Source organism: Aquila chrysaetos, chromosome 2 (genome assembly GCF_900496995.4).
Source record: "Aquila chrysaetos chrysaetos chromosome 2, bAquChr1.4, whole genome shotgun sequence".
NCBI lineage: Eukaryota > Metazoa > Chordata > Aves > Accipitriformes > Accipitridae > Aquila > Aquila chrysaetos.
The window spans coordinates 30,980,877-31,003,375 of NC_044005.1; the positions used below are offsets into that span (position 1 = coordinate 30,980,877).

General features: G+C 37.4%; 1 protein-coding gene across 5 annotated transcripts in view; it reads right to left on the reverse strand.

The window, feature by feature from the left end:
- Nucleotides 1-22,499, reverse strand: part of AKAP6 (A-kinase anchoring protein 6) — a 299,893-nt gene that overhangs the window by 271,788 nt on the left and 5,606 nt on the right. Inside the window, exon 1 of one of the 5 annotated variants that reach the window (XM_029999573.1) lies at nucleotides 18,790-18,859. The exons of the other annotated variants lie outside the window; for them this stretch is intronic. The gene's annotated coding sequence lies outside the window, so the exon portion shown is untranslated. Of the gene's footprint in view, nucleotides 1-18,789; nucleotides 18,860-22,499 lie in introns of those variants that run through there. 5 annotated transcript variants of the gene reach the window in all.

Genomic DNA, 22,499 nt, shown 5'->3' on the forward strand with positions numbered 1-22,499 from the left:
ATTTCTCCACTCTGACTATCTGTACATGGTGTGAAGTCACCACCTCTTATTCTAAGACAGAAAAATAATTGGTTAAATGCAAAGCCATGAGTCTCTGAGGAGATAGACATCTAACTCTGAGCTGGCGGAAGGAGTTTGAGGTTGTATTTAAGTTGTAGCTTGCTTTATGTCATGCTGGCTTTGTTTTGGAAAGTTTTTTGTAGTTTAAGAAGCTCTTTGTTCAATATGCTGGACTCCATCAAATACATTTTATTCCTCCATGTGCCTGGAATTTAATTTGACATTAATAATTCTACAGGGTAGGAAGTCCTTAGAAGTTACACATTGAACTTGAGCAATACTGCCCTGCTCCTTTCCTTGCTCCTGATAATGCTGTAAAATGCTGCATTGTTTTACTATAACCCTTTTCAAAAAAAGTGGATACATTTTGTCTTTTCCAAAACCCACCTAAAGTTACCCTCAACCATGCTCATATCTACCACAACTCTGTGTGCCTTGTACAAAAGCATTATCAAGCCTTGCACAAAATGTGAAACTCTGAAGGTGAAAAATCCATATTTAAACACTCTTTTTAAGGCCAGAGTCAGTCATTATTCTTATTCTTATTATTATTTAATCAAATGCTCCAAAGCTAGAATATGACTCTAAGAAACTTCTCTTTATACTTTCAGGTTATAAGTGTGGACTAAAGCAAGAATTTCTTTGTCTGCACTACTTACCCTGCTTTGTATGGGGACAAACAAACAAAAAATCTCAGGATTTTCATGAAACAGGTAAAATGAAAGAGTACATTTTAAACACAGGCAGACAAGGACATAAGTGAGAAGAATCTTTTAATAACTCATGACAGGTGTGAATATGACTTAGTTCACATGATCAGATAACAACCCTAATTATGAGCATGCTGCTAAGGCAACAATTGCACATTTCACAAGATCTTAAGAAAAGAATATTTATTGGTCCACAGTAAGGAAAAATAAAAAATTCTTAACACAACACCTTTTCCAAAACTGCAGCTATAGCCTATCCCTCTAAGATATGTGCCTTCCAAAGAATCTCTTCCTCCTTTAAAAGATTTCACTGACTCTTATCAGCTTGTTTTCAAGAAGTTAGGCCTAGATTTTTTTTCCCAGGTTGTTCACAAAAAAAAAAAAACCCAACCCATAGCATAAAAGAGATATGGTCTGGTGAGAAAATGGTTTTGGGCTTGTGACTTTTTAATTCTGCTCTTCATAATTACCATACACCTACATCTACAGAAGTTACTCGTGTAGGACTTACGCAAGTGTGGGGTGAAGGATGGTTGCTTTTTTAAAAGTAAAGATTGAAAAGTAATAGAAATACAATGTGAGACAAGCTAGCTCTCCAAGGATACCACTTGAGTACATCTGAATAAATACAATAATACCATCCAGAACTGTTTTCTGTCTGCCTTCATGTGGCGATATGGTGAAGCTATTTGCTGTCTGTCCTCAAGACAAACAGAAGAACTCACAGCTCAGGAGGAACAAGAAGTGACTTTAAGCTGCCTTTGCATTTCTGAGTCCTTACACTGGAAGGCATCTTCAGTACCCAGAACAGGTCACCCAGACAGCATCTGGGAACCTGTTCCAAGTCACAACAGCCTTCCTGAACTGAAGTACTGCCTTCTTTGGCCTGCTTTCTGACCCTGTAAAAGGGTCTGTTTTGTAATCTTTACTCAGTCAGGGTTTCTTGCTTAACTACTCATTAATCCTGCAGAAGTACCATAACTATATGTATCTGCCTGGGAATTGGTTTGTTTTAAAATCACTGGTTTTTTATTTAAAAGAGGAATATCCATCAGTATAGACTATCTGCTAATATTTTCTCTGATTTTTTTTTATTTTGATGTATGCTCCTTTTTTATCCTTTCATAAACACCAGTAAAAATATAATAGCTGAAAGGCTAAACAGAAGCAAGTAGTGTACCATACAGATGATTTGCACTGGAAGAAAAAGATCTTTCTTTCTGAATAGAATCATAATGGCCACATAAACATAAACAAGGAAAAAAAAGCCCACCCGATTTTAAAAGCTTGGAGCAGCTGCTCATAGACAGTGAAGTTTCTAGGAGGCTCAAGGCGAAATAATATAGCTCCTTTACATCTGAAAATAAGAAACTGCAACACCTGCCTGGCTTGCTACCTCTCTGGATTGTTCTGCAGCTTCAGCTGTAACCTGCAGCAGGTAACACCCTGATGCAAAGTAAACTCCTGTGCTTTGATAGTAAGTATATGTGAGATATTCTACATGGGCTAGAGCACAATGAAAGCAAAGAGGACACTCATTTGTTGCAGAAAATCTGTAAAGGAAATTATAATAGCAGGCAACCTGGAAACGGGGCCAGACATTGTTCAGAAAGCTCCTTTCTGATAAGGATAAAACCCCAGCTGTCAGCTGTCTCAAGCTGCATATAAAGAACTATAGGAACCGCTGTCAGGGAGAGATCAGGATTTCATGGGGAGAAGGAAAAGAGATCACAATCGCACAGAAGAGTAGCTTTAACTGCTCTACCATGACCCTCACTAACTCAGGGACAGACTGCCTGCAGGCAGAAGTCTGCAGGGAGCAGGGAGGAAATGGCTGGAAGTCGTTTCCTGCAAGTACAAGTCTCAGAAGTAATAACGTGGCATTGGTCCTCGGTCTTGTAACCCAGCTGTGAAGGCCAGGTAAGAATTTTTGTGTTCCTCATATTTCTGCATTTAGGAATACTCTCAAATATATATATATGCTTTTTTCTAAATTAATGGAAGAAACTGCAATACAGGCTAAACACGAGGCTACAGTGCATCAGAATGGAGCATTCTCTGCAATGCATCTTGCTGCTGTGTAACAGAATTATACAAGTGATAAAAGCGATGAGGTATATTACAAAGAAAGGAAAAGGAGAAAAGAGCCATCTATGCAAATATTTTGCATGCATTAATGTTTGTTCATATACAACACATTAAAAGATGCCAAACTGTTTCTTTCCAAGTAAAAATACAAAGATGAATCTGTTTGTTTAGATTAACAGAAGATTGACTAACATAGTTTTGTAAAAACTGTTCATAAGTGCATTCAAATGCACACAAAACCAGCATCACACTGGTCTATGTTTGCAGTAAATCTTTAAGAATAAAAAATATGAGACTTTGCATAGCTGGTAAATTTTGTGTACACCATGCTCTCAAAAACACATGATCTCTTAAAAGTCTCAGCTGTCTTCCTTTGAAATGCTCTCCTATCACATGAGAGATGATGATACACCACCGTAACACATGGTAAAAAGATCAAAGAAGAAAGGAAAAATCAAACCCCCAAACAGGCAATGTTTGTCTTCGCTCAGGCATGAAGAGGGCATGCTTTGATGCAATTGCACCTTATCGTTATAATTTACGTTCAAGTAGTTTACAGCAACCAGAGTCAAATGAAACCAAAGACAAGAAACTTGCATGTGTGCAACTTAAATTCAAAGCGATAATAAGGACGGCTCTTTTTATGAGCATCATGATACAATCAAGACTGACTAATGAACTGATTTGGGGTCTTTGGTGAAAGACTTTTGTAATGCATACTGGAACTAGAACACTACATTGTAATGATAATTAGGTAAATAACAGTTGGTAGGAAAATATGTTCTCTGATAGACTTTAATATTACAAAGAAGGGAACAGATACCCATGGCTTCTCTTAGGCACAACAAAATTCAAAAAAATGGGACTACGTCTATAAGTATGATTAACCAAATTAACTACCATTTGTTTTGGACAAGATCATGGGCAAGGAAACTGAAGTGTTACAGACTTTTTAATTTTCTAACCATATTCATATTCTAGTCATTAGCTCTACATAAACTAAAAATCCAAATTACTACAGTTTTGAAGTCTCCTCCTTTTCTCATCTCTTCCATGCCTTGCCTTACAGCTTTTTCCAAAATGCACATACTTCTAAAAGATCTATAAGCTCCAATAACATGATGTGACATGATTTTTTTTTTTTTTTTTTAAATAACTAAGCATCATTAGGGGAAAAAAAGTGGAAAATCCTTTACCCTCATGTTATAGATCTGCCAAAACCTGGTACTAGAAAATTATCTTTCTTGTATCTGTGGCTCAGTTATTTTAACATCAGATTCAGACAAGGAAAAAACATATCAAGTATAATAAGTCAATGGTTAGTGATTATCTTTCACAGTTTTGGAAAATTTCCAGAACAAAAGTGGATTTGTAGTTATGTACCATATAGAAGTTACTGTAAGCCCATGAAAGAAATGCAAAGAGATCATGATGTTAATAATGGGAAGTAAAGAAAAAGGGAAACAGTTAAGCTCCAACAAATAAAGTTAGCTCAAACTCCTGGGGCTTGCTCAAGTAAGAGTAGTTGCTCTCCTCAGAGCAACTCCAGCAACACCCATTATATAATCAGTTTTATTGCAACACTGATGTTGGTGCTCAGGCTATGCAGGAGTACATAGAATATCTGCACATGTCATCCTTAACTAATATTGAAGGGATCCAAATTTTGGAAATTTGGTGGCGGTAGAGAATGAAATACAGCATGTAAAGCTCATTTTGGCTGTATTTTCTATTTAAGGTGCTTTAGGGGAAATTAAGCAATCTGTATTCATAAAAGGGTTTTTACTCTAAAATTGACAAATAATTTTGAACCTGTTAAAGACTTGAAAAGGAAAAAGAAATTTTTGGAGAAGTGAATGTTCTGTCAAGATGCATGTAATCTGAAGGTAGAACAGTTTCGTGACATGGGAAATCTTGCACTTTTTGTGAACCTGTAAATAATTTTTACCTCTTCACTGCTAGCAAAACTGTAGAGAGATCATCAAAAACAGGGGAAAACTATGTTCCTGCTCTCATTTTCATGCTGAGTACAAGAATTACCCTTGGAAATTTCAAGGGGCAATACATGGTAAGCTGCAAGCAGCTCTAAATCTCACCCACATGAAGAATGTTTTTTCAGGACCATACCACCTGATCGACTGTGGAAGCAAAAAAGCATGCAGGACATGAGGATAAGCCTCCTGCCAATAGTAGGTTTTTATTTTACAGTATGCTTTTAAGTATTGTTTTTAAGTATTTTAAAGATACTACAGCATCTTAAAGAAATTCTCATGGTTTGTTTGCTCATTTTTTTTAATTGATACTAGCAAATCTGTATTTTCTTTCATATTTTTCAAAAATGCTGTCTCCCTCTCTCAAAAGAAATCCAAAGAAAATTCAGCCTGAGGTGTTTATCCATCTGGAAGACTTCATGTCAAATGGTAAGCATTCACTGAGGTCTTACACACCACTTTACACAGATATAAAAAAAAAGAATTTGCCTGCACATAAATATAAATGCATTTATATCTTTATGTGACCACCGAGGCACAAGTGAATAAGTCTTGTACAGGACAATATCTTAACTTGTCTAGTAGATAGATTGTATTTTTGCTTGAACGGGCACGATTTGCATAGCTCCAATACTTTCTACATCCTAAGTATTTTGCTTTGACCTGCTTATTCCTATTCTTCACAATCACAAAATAGCCACTGCATGAAGGAACGTTAAATAGTCTTTGTATCAAATTTTACAAACCTACAAGCTAAATGTAGGAAAAAAGAAAGAAAAAAAAAAAAAAAAGACTTGGGAGTGGGAAAAAAGGAATAATCTCAAAACAAACACCATAAGCCCCTTGAGGTTGATCCTCAGACCCAATTAGGTTAATAGAGTTACACTGATCTGCTCCACTTGCAGAACTGGTTCGAGTCTATGTGTTCAAAGATGCAGAAGAAATATATTGAACCTTGTTCCTAGCTGAGCCTTGGTTCTAATTGTACCTTATTCCTGGTTAAATATATAATGAAGAACATGCATCACCTTCCTGCCACTAAAATGCTTCTGGATACTTCTCACAATGCAGTGGAGAATTACCCTGATCTCATTTCTTAGTCTTAGTGGTGGTGATCTTTTAAGTCTTCTAATCCCATCGTAATATTCACACATACTTGCTTCTCAATTCTGTCTCACAGCTCTAGCTGCAAATCCAAGCCTGCACACACAATCATCTTCAGTGGTTTCTCAGCACTTGGTTCTTTTGGTGAGTCAAAGATCATTGCGCTGGGTGGTATCCAGTTTGAACATTATGGAATTACAGCATATTCTAAATATAGAAAAAGCATCCTGGGATTGCCATCATGGTACATGTAGCTCTCAAACAGGACTAGAAATATATGTATGCTGTCAGCATTTTCACCACTTTGGTTTCTAGACTAGTACAAGTCGTACATACATATCACAGTGATTAAAGTGCTAGTGGCTGGTCTACACCAATGTTCCTATAAATGCTATTATGAACAGAGCTGCATTAGTGAAGGAAATAGAAAGAGTGAAATAAATAAAGCTTGGGATAAAGAACATGTCTAATACCCCTAAAATAAATTTTCACTGCAAGTTAATTATGGTTTTTACAAGTTTTCTCTCTAACTTCTCTGCCAGCCAACAAAAACTCTCAGATCCAAGCCCTAGGAAACTTCAACCAACAGGTAAGTCTGGGAGAGAGGTGTGACCTCAGTTTACTTCAATACAGGTTAATGATTCAGCTCGAAGGATGTAAGCGTAGGAGTTGACAGCCCTTCAGTGCATTCACTGAGGCTTCCCTCCAGCTCAGCTACGTTCTCCTGTTTCCTCTTTCTGCCCTTCTTTATTAGAAATGCCTTACACTGGCTTGATTTTTACATCCTGGGCTATTCAGCCATACTTCTACATACACAGCATTTCAACAGAAAGGCTTGACCTAACAAGTCCTCCTCCTGACATGCTTCCCACTAGCCAAAAAAAAAAAATACATGAAGATTATGGAGAATCTGGTAAAGTGAATATCAGTAGGACTCCTGACTTTGGACAGGCATCAGGATGCAGCAGTTCCACCACAAAAATTTCAAGCAACAGCAGACAGTTATCAAAGGATGCCCCTTTGAGCCCAAGGGAAAAAAAAAAAAAAAAAAAAAAAAAAAAAAAAAAAAAAAAAAATCAGAGTTTTTGAGATTGCACATGAAAAACTATGGCTCATAAGTTCAAAGGAATGCGACATGGATTTACTAATGAGTTTGACCCTTTCCCTTTCTCACTGGCTACATTTAGGCGAGAAAGGAGAGGTAGTGAAGAAATAGCAGCTCCAAGAGCAAGTAAAGACAAAGATGTGGGGCTGGTGCCCACACCCACTCTGCTGACAGATTCATGGCTCAGAATTTTTGAAGCATACAGCGACAGGGAGAAAAATCGGAAGGCACTAATTACTGCAGCAAGGGAAGAAACAGGTAGGTACGTTAGGAATTAAATTATAATGTAAAGCAAATCCTGCTCCTGTTATAATCTCATTTTGCTGTTGAAATTAAAGCCTGAAGAAACATGGTTTTCCACTCTTGCTTCCCAGACATTCAAGAGAGAATTGAAGCTGCGAGAAAAAGGAAGCACAGAAACAGCAGACAAATCTGTTTGGCAGCACCATGTGCACCAACTAGCACAAGCAGACCAGAATGCTCAAATATAAGCATACATGTTTATATATGCTTTCACTATGTGCACTTGCTGACATCAACACCAGCAATGAAGAATTTTAAGAAAAAGCCAATATATTAAGGCCACTATCATCTATGTCACTTTGCAAATCAAGAATTTTTCAAATCTTCTCAGTATTGCAGGTCTGAAAAACTACAGAATGCTGACAGGACACGACAGAACAATTCATCTGTGGTCCTTTTATGCTTTTGTTACTCACAAGAGTTCTTAGAGCTTAATCTCTGTATAAATCATCAGAAAATACAGAACACCTCAAAAGAAACGCCTGAAAAGCCTCTTTCCTCTTCCAGTCTGGACCTTGCAGAACATGACACTTTGGTCACATTCTAGTGCAATTGATGCCTCAGTTACTGCTAAGATCAGTTATAGCTACCGCAAGGTCCCTGCCCTGCTGCCAGATTAGTTGTTCCTAATATCTGCTTAGCACTTCTTATCCTATTCTGTGGTTAAACTGGTTACAGCAGTTTCTGAGCAAAGAATCTAACCCTGTACCTCAAGCAAATAAAGAGCTAGCATTTCCTCTTTGCTTGGACTCAGTAACGCCAAGAGGAAAAAATTCTTCTCCACCTCCAGACAGAATGATAAAGCACTGTTACACTGCTTTTCACAAAACTCTGCTCCAGTCCAGACAAGGCATGTCCACAGGAGTGAGTGTGTGTCAACAAAAGGAACAAGAATCCTTTAAGAAAAGAGAAATGGCTAGAGGCAAGCTGTTGCAGGAGCTACAAAGAAAACTGCCAACAAGTCAAACCAGCTTCTAGAGTAGTGCAACAGCCAGGGCTGGTCTGCAGCTGAGCGGGTGCTGCAGGAGGTTATAGCAAACTACATTGCCCATTATCTCAGTAAGGAGACGGGGAGGAGGAAAGGCAGTGCTGATAACAGCTGAGGAAACAGCAAGCCAGGGAAATGTTGAAGCAGCTGCTTGGCAGCAAACAGGCAGCAGCACCCATCACAATGAAACAGAAATACATGTACACAGAGTTATTCTATTGTATTGCACTTCCAATTCACATTCTACCTTAATTAGAATTAATTTTTAAGGTCCTAAGAGAAATCCACCTTCCACATGGCTGCTTTTGCAGTAATAAGGATTAAATCAATCCTTTCTTCCTTCAGCTCCCCACTGGGAGCAAACATATGGCTTCTGAGAGAGTTTGACCCACTTCCCATCTGCCAATGACCAAACTGGAGGTGGTGAAGTGAAGCATTGTCGCCCTTCTGTGAGAAGGTGGAAAGAGACCTCCCAAAATTAGGATGAACTGAGTCATCAAGCAAAGATTTTTACATCAAAGAAAGCTTTTTAGTATACCAGAACTCATTAAGTAGCATGTATGTATACACATACATGCACACATTAGGGTTTCATATAGATCTTCTATCAGTCATGCTACGATAATGCAAATTCTTCCATAGTGAATATTCATCTGAAGTTATCCGTCAGTTTTCAAGATTCCCTTTCGTCTTTACTTTAGTTGCTTGTAGACACTAGGTGAGGCTATGAGTCAGGTAGACACTGTTGATCATCTCCACCACACAGCAGGATGCAGTAAGGGGCTTCTCAAGCTTGTGAATTTGATTACTCCAGAAGTAGCCATATTCAATTAGTAATAAGTCCAGCTGATAGACAAATTTATTGCCTCAGGTAGAGTACTCCACTAATGTTGCCTTACTGTTTTAGTGGCCTGAGCTCTCTCTATTAATGCACTGTATGGTGCAAAGCTATCAAGTTCATTTACTGTTATGTTAGGGGTTCTATAGTGCATTTCATTATAGAATTGCCAGTGCCAGACTTGTCCTGGGACTCTTGCAAAGAGATTTAATATATGCATTCCAGTCTTTAGGAACTGTGGGGCATTATTGTAACCTTACATGTTCATACCCTGATAGTCACCCATGTGCATCTTTTAAAAACGTGCAAAAACACACAACATATTTTTAGTGCAATATAGATCTTCCAAGCTCTAACCAGCCAAAGCTTGAATGTAGGCCTGTTCAGAGTTGTCAGCATATCAGTTTTGCAGGAATCAAGCTCAACATTTGTACAATTTGGGAACAAACTATTAAAGGACCCTTCCTGCTGATCCAGTTCTCCAACTTTCCTACAGGATTTCACCCTTTGTAAAATCTCCATAAAAAGCAGTGCACCTAAACTTGCATTAGTTCCATTGACAGTAATGAAAGTTATCAAGTGCTAGATGACTTACAGATTTAGACTGCTAGCTCAATTATCAATGCTTTTCATTCCAGACTGTAATTTATTTTGTTCCAGTCTTAATTCATTCATTGAGCAGCACCCATCACTTCTTACTTCATGGAATTAAACCAAGGGCACTTTTGAATGAAAGGTAATGGCTCCGAAAATGAAAATACAGCATTTAGCTTTAAGTTGACTTCTAATCATTCAGAAGTTTTGTCCACTACTTAGATGTTAGCAGAACTGAAGTTCAGTGAAGACCAGTGTCTCATCTAAGCCTCAAAAGTACATAAAATTAGAAACATTCCTTCTTATGCTTGGTAGCCAGCACGTTTCCTAAGGTAACTAGTTTCATTAACTTAAAGTTATGATAGTAGCAAATCTCACAGAGGCAACAGATAGCAGCAGACACCAAAAGTGTAACAGTGTTTTCTAGTATTTAATTTCTCATTTTGATCAGGTCAGAAACACCACAAGAATGTGTTCCCATAGTACTTCAGAATTCCCAAGTGCAGAAAGAAGTAAACAGAGAGCAAAGTAGGACAAAAGTTCCTGAAAATTCACATTGCAAATTGTTTTGAGACCCAAAAAAGCATTTAGGTTAATCCACATATTAGGCACAGGAATGCTGCTTCTCTCTCTTGAGAAGACTGAATAGCTTGAGAGGACCAAATAGCTTCAAAAGGCCAAAATTTTTTGCTATACATTAAAACTGCAGATTTCAAAGCTATCTATTTTTAGCTGCACTTCAATTTCTCACTTAGCTTTTAATTCTTTTATTACACATAATACATTTTTCTTTAGGAAACTGTCAGAGACTGGAACGGGTACCAGCTTTGCTACTACCTTTATTTTTACTATCACTACTTCATTTATTTTTATATCTGAAAACATTTTATTCTGAAACTTTATACTCCTAGAACCACAGACGACTCTGAATTAACGTGATTAGGGAGATTTTTTTTTTTTTTTTCTGAAAGATTAGAAAACATGTGTGACGGGTTGTAAGTACATGGCCAGTGTTACAGAGTTTTTGCTACTTTTAGGTTGTTAATATCTCATTCATTAACTTCTGACTTGTCACAATTTTTTAGTCTTTGCAGTACAGATCAGAAATTTCTCTCATGGAGGTCAGAAAATATCACTTGAATTGCAAATCCTTCTCCCTCATTCTTTAAAATCTATTAGTAAGTTTTTAACTGTAAGTCAGCGTACTGGGGAACAAGACTGTTCAAAAAACAACTCCAAAATGTTATATTAGCTTTGTACCTACAGTTCTTGGAATAAAGTAGATGATGTTTTAGAACCATTCAAAATATCTTTTAGAATCAGTTTCTAAAAGGTTTTAAAATTTTGAAACAAGGAAAGGGTCTACAACAAAATAAGTTATTCTTTTTTTTTTTTTTCATTTTCCTATTTCTTTGATCAACAATTTTTATGATGCTTTACAATGCAATCATTCTTAATGATTTCATATACATATATGTGAAAGTAAATATCTTTTAAAAATCTTAAGAATAAACTCATCAAGGCAGGAAATTCAATGGAGATATCTGTTTCCATCAATTTCATGAAAAACAAAGACAGAATCATGAATCACTTCCATCTCTTACTTCCAAAAAGAAAAAATTAAATTCTATAAAATGTACTAAGATAATTTAGTTATGGTACATATATCTTAATGAACAAGCTGCAGTAATCTCATCATAGAAAAATTTAAATTATGGGAACCAAAATGACTTTTTCAGTCTTGTTCCAAGCCATTTTTCTTATCTTGGGAGGCATAAAGAACTTTAAATTCTGGCCCACATAAGTGTATTGAAAAAAACATCCTGGGTCTCACTCCAATCTTTGGATAGTTCTGCTACTGACTATGGTATTAGGTCAGTACGTGTCATCTTAGATACTTTTAAAACCATGAGCAGTCTTCAAAGTGTTGAAGAAAATGCATTATTTCCCAAAGAAAAGAAAATCACATGCTTATTAAGCTTGTCTAAAAAGTTTGCTGAAAAATGTATGCCTAACCTCCAGACATAAAAAACCACACAAAATTGTGGCGCTCATTTAGTTTCACACACAGAAAATGTCATTTATGCCAGAATTTTAATTTACATCCTCAACTGCTGTTTTAAAGAGGTGGTTTTACTATGCTTGGATTTATTAGGCAGATCATAATTCAGTATTGTGATCTAATAGTCCAGGAAAACAAATTCTTAATAAAGGATGGAAAGTCAGCGTTGATTAAATTGAGCTCCATGACAGAAGGATGTAGCTATTCTTTTCAGAAAGTAACACCACTGTTTGTATTAACAGTTTGTTGTTTTGCAGAGGCAAGTAGCCTATTCTTTACATTTAATATTTCAGATATTGCAAAGTCAGTAAAAATACTCCTCCCCCCCGCCCAGTTCCTTGTTTTAAAGTCACAGCACATATCTTTAAAAAAGATTTTTCTATGCTGACTGATGTTGAAGTAAATACAGGACAGATCTATCGTTTCATGATATAGACAAATAGACTGATAATTACTTTTAAGATATAAAGGTTCTACAGAAACAGGGATTTTAATTATATTCTTATCTGTTTACTTAAATTTTGTTTTATTAATCTATGTCAAAGCATTGACATATAGACAAAATTAATGGTGGAGAAAACAGATGCAATAAAGGCTTCATTAGTTAATTGACTAAGCACCTCCATAACATTTAGCGGAAGATCTGTCATTGTCAGAGGGTTCACGTAACATTTCTGACTGCAAAACACCTGTTTAAACAAAAAAGAGGACATGTACAAGCAAATTAAGAATCAAGGACTAGGCAGCAAGCACAACCAAGCTTTCAACATTATTTGAGCTTGTGAGCCCAATCATTTTAGCCATTTCACATCTACCTTTATATTATATTAAAATGTAATATAAAGCTGGGTAACACTGGACACAAGTATAAATTGAGAGAGGAGTGGCTGGAGAGCAGCCCTGCAGAAAGGGATCTGGGGTTCCTGGTCAACAGCAGGCGCAATCCGAGTCAGCAGTGTGCCCTGGCAGCCAAGAGGGCAAACCCCATCCTGGGGTGCATCAAACACAGTATAATCAGCCAGTCCAAAGAGGTGATTATTCCACTGTATTCAGCATTGGTGGGGCCTCACCTTGAGTATTGTGTGCTATTCCAAGCCCCACAATTTAGGTACTCGAATGCATCCAGAGGAGGGCAGCAAAGCTGGTGAAAGGGCTGGAAGGCACATCCTATGAGGAGCAGCTAAGGACTTTGGGTTTGTCTAGTTTGGAGAAAAGGAGGCTGAGGGGGGACCTGATTGCTCTCTGTAGCTTCCTGAGGAGGGGAAGAGGAGGGGGAGATGCTGACCTCTTCTCCCCGGGATCCAGCAACAGGACATGTGGGAATGGTTCTAAGCTGCGCCAGGGGAGGTTTAGACTGGACGTTAGGAAGCACTTCTTTACCAAAAGGGTGGTCAGACACTGGAACAGGTTTCCTAGAGAGGTGGTTGATGCCCCATGCCTGTCAGTGCCTTAAAAAGAGGCATTTGGACAATGCCCTTAACATGTTCTAACTTTTGGTCAGCCCTGAACTAGTCAGGCCATTGGACTAGATGATCATTGTAGGTGCCTTCCAACTGAACTATTCTAGTCCATATTAAATATCAACAAGAAGAAACGTTGATAGTTTATCTTTTGTTATTTTTGATATTTCAGAGAACAGAAGGTTAACAATTTTGGATCTCTGCAAGTAAACAATGTCTTCTTTTTAGACGAGAACTGTTCATATCTTAAAGACTACAGCTGGTATTTCAGAAAGTTCATTCCTTATTTAGGAGCTCTCTACATCACACCATTTCCTTCTTTTCACCCAGAAAATAGGTTTAGTTTATGGTTTCAATATGGTTCTCTGCTAACCTCTATACCACTGAAAGAGACATTATCTTTCTGGGTAGCAATGATACACAAATTAAGTTACTCTTAATTAAAGATGGCTCCATCGATTTATTTTGTCAATGACTGGCTTCAAAGGTTCCCCAAAATAATTGAGAACTGTGGTGGAACTATTATTGCCTTTTTTGACATATAACTAGGTATTAAGGACTTGCTCATTAATTGCAAGCTTATTGCCAAGAGGGTAAGTATATAGGCCTAAAAAGCTTTGTAATGGGATATGCAGCATTTCACTGTTAAGCCATTCATCCACATCTGGTCTAGCTTAGCAGTGACCTAAAATCATTACCGTATGAAGGCTCCCTCCTAAGTTATGCAAAATGAACCTATTTAGTCCAGTTTTTAAACTGAGGAAATATCCACATCACAAAAGACCCATTAAAACATCCTGCAGAGTCTCCAAGGATTTAAAAAATGAGCTTGCTTAGCCAAAGTTATATTTATTATTATGTTCTTAAACTGCTGCTGATTCATTTTCTGCATGCTGTAACTATACTGGATAAGGCCATTAGATATATTTTGTTACATATTGTACTTTAAACTTCTTCGACTTATTCCCAATATGACTAGAAATAGTGCATCATACCCATTAGATGGCCACAGAGGAGTTTGCAATGTTCATGTTATTTTGACAGGAGCTGAATAGGAGTGGGGGCCTGTGGAGTCTTTAACCAGCAGTTAATTTCTGGCCTGCTTGTATCAGCTGTTACCTCATTCTCCCTCAGCTTGTTAGAGCCCACAGCAAACCCATTCAGCCTGTAGCAACCCAATTTCTCTGCTCTTTTTCTTGAGGTAGTTCTTAACAAACTCTTTCTTCCTGCTCTGTGCCCCTTCTCTAACACTTTCTCCAAACTCTCTCACCAGCTGTGCTGTTCCCAGCTGCCTCTCTGTATCTCCTTGTGCAGCAGGGTGACCTGACAGCACAAGCACACCCTGGGCACATTCTTTTCTTCAAGTCCCTTCCCTGTCTGCCCAAGCATCCTAAAGGGATACTATTGACTCTCTCGTCTAGCACTCCCCACACATTTCTAGCAGGAAGAATCACTTCTTTAAAAAAAAAAAAAAAAAACAAACCAAAACCTAACCTGTCAATAAGTGATGAAGGGAGTACCCAATTATCATGTCACATACCTGCCACATTCCTGGTACGTTCCTTCGCAGGCCTGCTCTCAGACTCACATGGTAACACAGTATGTGTTTTGGGCTAGGGAGGAGATACTCAGGACTTTTGTGTGCATCTGTGCATGACTCCACATGCTAAGTCTCTGTTTCTGGCAACGTTAACAATAACCACAGAAATATAACACTAGTACCAAACCAGATCACAGTACTGTATTCTGCTTATTTGGTTTTAGGATCCACAAAAATAACCAGCATCTACTGTACCTACTGATTTCTGCAAAATTGGGTTCAATTACATCAGCATACGGAGTTGTGGATCTTGACCCTGATGTTCTTATTGCTCATCTACTTTGCCATTATTATCCCTGCTTTGTCATTAAAAAGGACTTTATTCCCTAGGGCTATCATAAACAATTCCTGTAAATTCATGTTTTAAGTTTGCCATCATGCTTCAGTTCGAAGAAATCACTACATGAAACTGTTTCCTGTACAACAAGAGTCTTCATTCTCAGATTCAGTATTGGGAATTTTTCCTATTTCAGATAAGAGCAAAACAAAACCAACAAAACTCTAAGACAATATCAAGCAGTCTAGCCCTCGCCACATAAAAATCAATGAATTTTTTAAACTTACTTTCAAGCCATGGATATCTTACTTAGCCTTTTAGAAAATAAAGCCATACACCTTTAAAGCTCTTCATGCATTCCTGAAAAATTTGGCTTCTTTACCCTTTTAAAGCTATATTTCAAAAATTGCAGCCAGGATAAAGCACTTCAAAATTTGGTAAAACTTTTTTCCTGAGAGGTGTCTGAGGAAGGCAAAATATTCATGTTATCTTCATGAAAAATGAATTTAAAACCCATCTGCATAATATTACTGGTGCTCAGATCTTAATCAGCTTTCCAGCACACAAAAAATACTTTAGCACTCTACAATACTACAGCAGCCTGAACTTCACAGGCAATACCATTTTCATTATTTGACAGGAAAACGAGGAACAACGTTATTCCCAAATCTTAGGGTCACACAGCCCTTTTTCAAACCTTTGAATCTCAAACGAGGCACACACATTCAAATGGGTTTGCTACTTGGCTTCATTCAATTTACCACATGACACTCCTTGGGGAAATCACAGAACCAGGAAAAAAAAAAAACACAAACCAAAACAAAACACAAAAACAAAACCCACACAACATGGGAAGGTACTGGGCCTGAAGCTTATTAATGACTCCAATAAGCCTTGGATAAGGCCCGCAGATTTATATTTCCATTAGACATGAGACATGACAAGTCAGCAGGAGCAGAATTAGACCTGCACCAAGAACTAAACACCTCCTGAGGCAAGTTTCAGTGGCATGCCTGTAATAGGTGCAGGAGAGAAATGATCGTGAAAGGAAAAAAGTGCTAAGGTAGCTTCAAGACTAACCTTGTGCTGACATTTCTGGGCAGCTCCAAGACATAATTTATAAGCATGCAATATCATCACAGGTAATAAGTAGACCAAACCCCACTCACTGCTGCTCTGCTGCAGACCCTGCTCCTCTCAGCCTCTGCACTGCTCTCAGGGGAACTCTGACAGTCTTCTTCCTTGTCACTGCAGCAGGAATTATCTCACTGCAAAGCCTGGGAACCATTAAAGTACCATTATGCCTTTTTAGCCTGCTCACTCTTATTTAAAAACAAAAAGCTCACTCTCAGAAGCTCACATTTTATTTGTGTGGGGTTTTTAATCAAGTTTTCCCCTCTGTGTTTCATTATGTTCTAGATTTGTTTCTTGGAGTCAAAGTTAATGTCCCTGGCACACACATTTGATAAGCTAGTCAAGTGAATGCAGATATCAATCTCCATTCCCACCCCCATACATCTACTCCTCTAATCTCTTTTAATCTTAAAGAACAGTGTTTTTCCTCCCCTTAAAAAAGGATATTTATTTGTATTGCATTACCACCCAAAAAGCATAATACTGTGTGATTGATAACAACGGGGAAACATTATTGGACTTTTTTCTACTCTCAGTACCACAGAGTTGCCACTAGATTCATAAATTTTCTATTAAATCGCTGGTAATGTGACCTACATCTTTAGCAACCTTCTAAAGGGTCACTGAACAGAATTTTGTTAGTTATTTAAGTATTGCCTGTTTCATCCCATTTTAATCAGATTCTGTGATTTCTTAGAAGAGATTGTTAAAATGCTGCAAACAAACTGTAGCACGATGACTGATAGTATAACCAACTCTGAAGTTTTTTATGAATAGTTGCATTGTTTGCAATCAGAGTTTAGTTTGCAAAAATAATCATGTTGCAATAGTATATTCCTAAGTATTTTAGTTCTCTGTGTGAAGATCTTTTCGGATTACTTGAAACAATGTTCAGAAGGAAATTTTGAACCATTTCCAATATACACATTCTACATTCCATTTAATTATTCATCCTCTAATCTTTGTTGAACACAGGCAATTGCATTTCCATTCTAGCAAATAATACAAATTCATTTATGAAGTTAGATTTAAAATATATGTAATTAAAACTGAAATGCTTGTTTACAACTTGTCTGATCATAGAACTGCATAGATCAACACAAAATGTATATATTTGGGCTTTTAATGAGTACATTTCTGTGTGAAGTTTAAGTTGTAAACATAAAGATGCCTGCTTCTGGTTTTAAGAAAAAAAGCTAACTTTTGTTTACGGGGCAGCTAGAAGTTATGAACAATCAATAAGATGAGGAGGGTTTAAACAGAGTCTTATGGCAGAGATCATATTTTCCTCACTTTCAGTAAAACGCTTTGAAAGGCTGGAATAAGGCACTGTGCATCCTGGCCCAGGAGATAACCACCTCTAAGTAGTCAATACATCCCGTGTTTTTTCTCATAAAAGGATTTAATCTACCAAAACAATTCTTTTCTCAGCTCCCTATAGGGAGAAGTGAAACGCTGGACTTCCTTCCACTAGGCGGTCAGGGTATGTTATTTTGCTGATCAAAGATCTTTAAGTACCCAACACTAATCAGGCCAAGACAGGCTAATTATAATCTTGGAGGCCTTCTACAGTCTAGGAAAATATTGCTAAAATAAAAATAAAAATTCTGAGCCCTGCCAAACTGGCATTTTTCCTGGCTCCAAATGTTATCAAATTTCACTTTCAGAACACAATTTTCAGGCTGCATGTACAGGGCAGGAAATACCATTTTACAGACTGAAAGTTTGTTGAGGTTCTCTACAAACTCTACCTTCCCTGTGGTTCTCCCATACCAATGAAAGCACCAGACAAATCAAAGAACGTTTCTCAGAACCTTATTTTATCCTCATACATTTCATCAGATCATTGCTGTCCAGAGTCTGAACTTATTAAGGATTAGTCAAAACCATGAGGTACAAGTCGGTTTATAAGAATAATACAAACAAAACCACTAATACTCCATCAACAATTAACACTCAGTAAGAACACAGAGAAACACAAAATTCAATTTATAAGCCATTCAAGAAAGTTCAAGAAAATATGCTGTTGGAATTTAAATATGTCTAACACTGATTTTAGGTGCTGAGTTTAACATGCTAGCTTGTTTTATTTACATATTATATACATTCTTAGATTTTTTTTCTTTTTTTTAACAATTCAAAGGATGAATATGGGAATCAAAGCTATGTGCCAGTATATAGGCCTAAGGAAGACTAAACTGAAGTGGATTCTAAATTACATTGGGAGTCAGAAAACAATACAGGTTGATTGTAGGGACTACTTTTACTCTTGATCACTCATAAGGTGCCTTTCTTGCCATGCTCCTCTTCCCTGAGCTATTGGCACATGAGTTGGAAATATACATCCTTAGCTCACTTGACACTTAGAGCTATTGTGGTTTCTATAAATAAATAAGTAGTTATTAGACTGGAAAGAGCGATATCTCCAGAACCCAGGGGTCTGCCTAATTCAGAACAGATGTTAGTCCTGTGTACCTTACATCTCATTTTAATGCATATCCATCAGTCATTAGCTGTTTTGAGTTGTTTGCTGTCTGAGCAAAACCTAGGGAAAAAAAGTTTCATGAAGATCAACGATAGGTGTTTTAGTGAAACAGTCTCGGCAATGACTGAGAAAAAAAGCATTCTGTAGAATTCTTTTCAAGCTCTAATTGTGGAAAGGAGTCCTTGAAGATCATGCAAAAGCATGGTGGATCCCCCTTCTTTCCCCAAAAATGAGTAATTTCTTTTACAGCAGAATAGCATGCACATATTGCCTCAAGCTTTACAGACCAGGTGTTGCTGCCTCTCTGTCTATATCAAAATCACTTAGACTCAGCCAGCGGAGAGATCTTCCTGGTCTTTTCAAACTTAATTGAGGAATTAAGCTTTTATTTTCAAGTAAGCAGGCTCGACAGTTTGGCATACGACACTTACAAATGTAATTTTTGTGTTGCCAAAACTACTAAGTTTTCCATACATTTGATAAGTCTTCTACTGTGCAATCCTTTATCCCAGGACAAAAATCCCAAAAGCTAGTTTCCTTCCTTTAGATTTTTACATTTTATTTTCAGCACCCACATCTGTCTCTTATTCAGCAATGCACTATTCTGTCTGGCATCTGCTACTGTCTTGCCTGTATATATATGTGCATGTGTGTAAAGTTAAATTGATAGTAGTGTCACCTAGCACTTACACCGAGTGCTTTACAAAAGGGATCGGTACCATTATGTCCATTCCAGAGGTGATGAACAAGAGGCACAGGTTCAGAGTCAATGTGCAAGGGCTACATTTAATATCAAGAGCCAGAAGCAGTTTCCAGGTCTCCTTGATTCAACTATCACAGGCCACTGCTCAAGGCTACCTTTCTTGTAGTTTGTCACTTATCTGACCAGCTCTTATTCTATATTATCTTACATTAAAATTTAATTGCAGGAAGTCCTCATACTAGTTTCGGTACATTTTCATGACAAGCACAGGAGGGAGAACACCTAAGATCTTTACCTCAAACAAATATTAATCTAGTACTAGTGTCCTACATAAGTCACCATTCGAGTCCTCAACATGCTGACAAACATTTCTCCATAGTGCCCAACGAAAAGAGGAAACAACAGAGATTTGAGGGGGATCTATCCCTCTTGACCAAAGTGACTTTACAAGTTATGACAAAGAAAAGGGATCACATAGGTGGGACCAGCAAATGAAACTGAAGTTCAAGTCCAATTCAAAATGACATAATGAAGCTGAACAAAAGGAATAATAAAGAAGTTTTCTGCATAATTCACAGAAATACAAAAATGAAGTCTCTCCATTTATTTAAAGGTTTACTTTAAAAAGCTATTGCATTGCAAACAGGTGTCAAGCACTTGGAGGGTTAAAATTGTTTTCTTCTGAAAGAGCAATCATCATTGTTGCTGATACACTGTCTGTTCGTACACCATGCACAGACCATATTTGGACTCCACCTTCTTCAGGTACAAGAAAAACCAAAAATCCCCTAATTATTTTCCAAGATATCTGTGCATAATGTCATCAAAAACTAAACTGGGCTGTTATTGTTAATGACCTAGTAAAATACTAGGATGAAGTTTTGAGAAGGAACAAGACTAAATGATGCATTAAAGATCTATGAAATACACCCTGCATATTTTAATAGCTGACCCTTAAAATGGCAACTCACATATCTGCTGTGTCACTGCCTTAGCAACACAGACTAGATATGCTGAAATCTGACAGATAGCAAGCTTTTCTAGCTGAAGCTATGGGGTTTGGGTGGGGTTTTTTGTGGCAATCAAAATATGATTTATTATTCTAACAAAATGTGGTATGTTTTAGGAGACTAGCAGTGCAGCTTGAAGTACAGGAAGGATGCATACTTGCTAGTACAGAAGTGCCTTGGCCAGGGAATTAGCCTCCTGAGCAGGAAAAGCTGCTTCTAAACACAATCTTACACACTTGAAGATTGTAAGCAGCCTGGAGCAGCTACATGCAACAGTTTTGAAAGATGCCCTTATTTGAAAACGTTCTCAATAGACCCTAGTTATTCTGTCAATAGCACTCAGCTCTGAAGTGCAGTTTTTCATGACAAAAACTAAGCGTTGAGAAAAGTCTTTCATTAGTTTTGTCATTGCTAAACAGTATTTTACTTTAGTTTCTTTAAGGCTTGTCTTGCAATATCAGCTTAAAAACAATCTTACACGGCCCTCAGACTTAACAATATCTGGCTCCTTTTTGGTTTGTACTCACTGTATGAATTCTATCAGTCTCTATCAAATAAATACCTGTCAAAAATCTTATCGAAAGGGCAAAACAAGTCACCTGTTTCACTTTATTTCTCAGTGGGCTCAGTTACAAGCATTTAAGGTTGTACTTTGTAGTGCAAACCAGGCATTTATCCTTACTTTCCAATTTCCTACCTAATAAGCCTAATATTTCAGTAGGCAGGAATATTGTTTTCTTAAATTTTTTTCATCTATTTTGCAGAAATATTTTTATATCGACTGCCTTGGCAGTGAATATTCTGTCACAGCAATCTGTCAAACAAAGGACAAGCACTTATCTAGCCAATAGAGGAAACGCCATTTTAAAACTTTTAGAACAAATGCGCTAATTTTTTTTTTAAAAACCAAGCGGCACAGAACTTTTTCCTTTCTGTTGCCAACTACGCATATAAAGGTCCAGTTTCCAGCAACTAAGGTATGGATTTTTATTATTTGTTTTCTTTTAAACAGTACAAACAAGGTTTGTCTAAAAAAGGTTAGCAAGCAGATCCTCCTCTTTTGAAAGACTAGAAAGTTCCCAAGCTCATGATGTTAGAGTTGCAGCCTAATTTAGGGTAGGTAACAATCATTTTTTGTGTTAAATCCAGTGAAGTTTCATGGATCTCCACTATGAGCTCAGCTTTACCCAATACAAACAACAACAGAGAACCACCAACCTCAGAAAACAAACTCAGAAGAACAAACAGGAAAGTACAAAGACAGATAAAAGAATATATTCTTTCTGAAGTACTATATAAGCAATAAGAAAAAAAGCTGCTTCTCCCAGGTCTGCCAAAGGTTTTCCAGGCATGTTACTTATCCCTTATAAGGGATATTAGGAAAAGTGAGGAAAATAGTTTCTCACTTCAATTTAAACTGAAAATTAATGCAATCTAGTCAGGAAAGGCTTCACCATTTCTCAGGTATTTGTACAGCCCCTAGCACTGTAAGGGTCCTATCCAAACTTTGGTAGGGATATCTGAATTGTTTTGCTATTTTAAAATGTAGTAATAACCCTGAAGTCCCACAAGCTTTCTGTATACAACTTTTCATAAACCACTTTTTAGAGACTGTCCAGAGGAAATGCAACTTTTTTCCAAGTGATTTCAATAAGAGAGGAATGACAACTTGTTAGACGAGAGCATTTACAGGCATAACATTCAGGAACAGAAAGCTGGAAGGAGCAAGAAAGGCGCAAAGGAAATCAACATATGATAGAATTGAGCAGGAGCTGAAAACAAGAAAGGCAAGTCTAACATAGTGTGCAGGGAGTTATGTTAGGTGGGATGTATTTTAAGACTGAAGTAGAGACTCAGCTACCAGCTTTTAGTCCAGAGACCAAATGCTGCGAAAATGACACGGGGGGCAGGGGGTGGGGGGAGACTTGTTTTATGTTCAGATACATGCCTCCTTTATTTTAGCCACACACCAAGCTGGTAAAAATTT